The following is a 634-nucleotide window of genomic DNA, read 5'->3' on the forward strand; positions in this document are numbered from 1 at the left end:
ACAATAGCCAGGAAAGCCATATGGATAAGAAGGAACATTGCACTCTACGACAAGAAAACCATAAATATCATACACTTCTTCAAAAACACAGTTTCAACACATCTCAAAACAGTATTTACAGCAGACCCAGTCATATTCGATAAACATTTCAGCAGACATAACAGCTTGATCAGATTCACAGAAAACAATACAATCACTATTAACATATAAGGTTTTTTTGTAAGCAGAACTGTTTGTCTTATGTGTGTGTACTTTGTGTAGTTTGTGTTTACTAAGCAGAATCATAGCTTCGCGCTGGTTGTTTTATGTTGGTTTATTTTGTTTACTAAGCAGAACCATAGCTTCGTGCTGGTTGTTTTATGTTTGTTTTTTTGTTTACTAAGCAGAATCATAGCTTTGCGCTGGTTGTTTTATGTTGGTTTATTTTGTTAAATAGGTAGAATCATAGCTTTGCGCTGGTTGTTTTATGTTGGTTTATTATATTTGATTTATTAGACAGAACAATAACTTTTTTTTTTTTTTTTTTTTTTTTTGTGGCTGTGTGTCTTTTGTTTTGTCAATTTGTTTATTAATGTTTGTCTGCCCTTTAAATGTATGTAAAATAAGAATCGTGCTATATTTTTGATAATAAAAT

The sequence above is a fragment of the Seriola lalandi genome, unplaced genomic scaffold (assembly GCF_002814215.2).
Source record: "Seriola lalandi dorsalis isolate HSWRI2012SDOR001 ecotype SW California unplaced genomic scaffold, Sedor1 jcf7180002054651, whole genome shotgun sequence".
Lineage (NCBI taxonomy): Eukaryota > Metazoa > Chordata > Actinopteri > Carangiformes > Carangidae > Seriola > Seriola lalandi.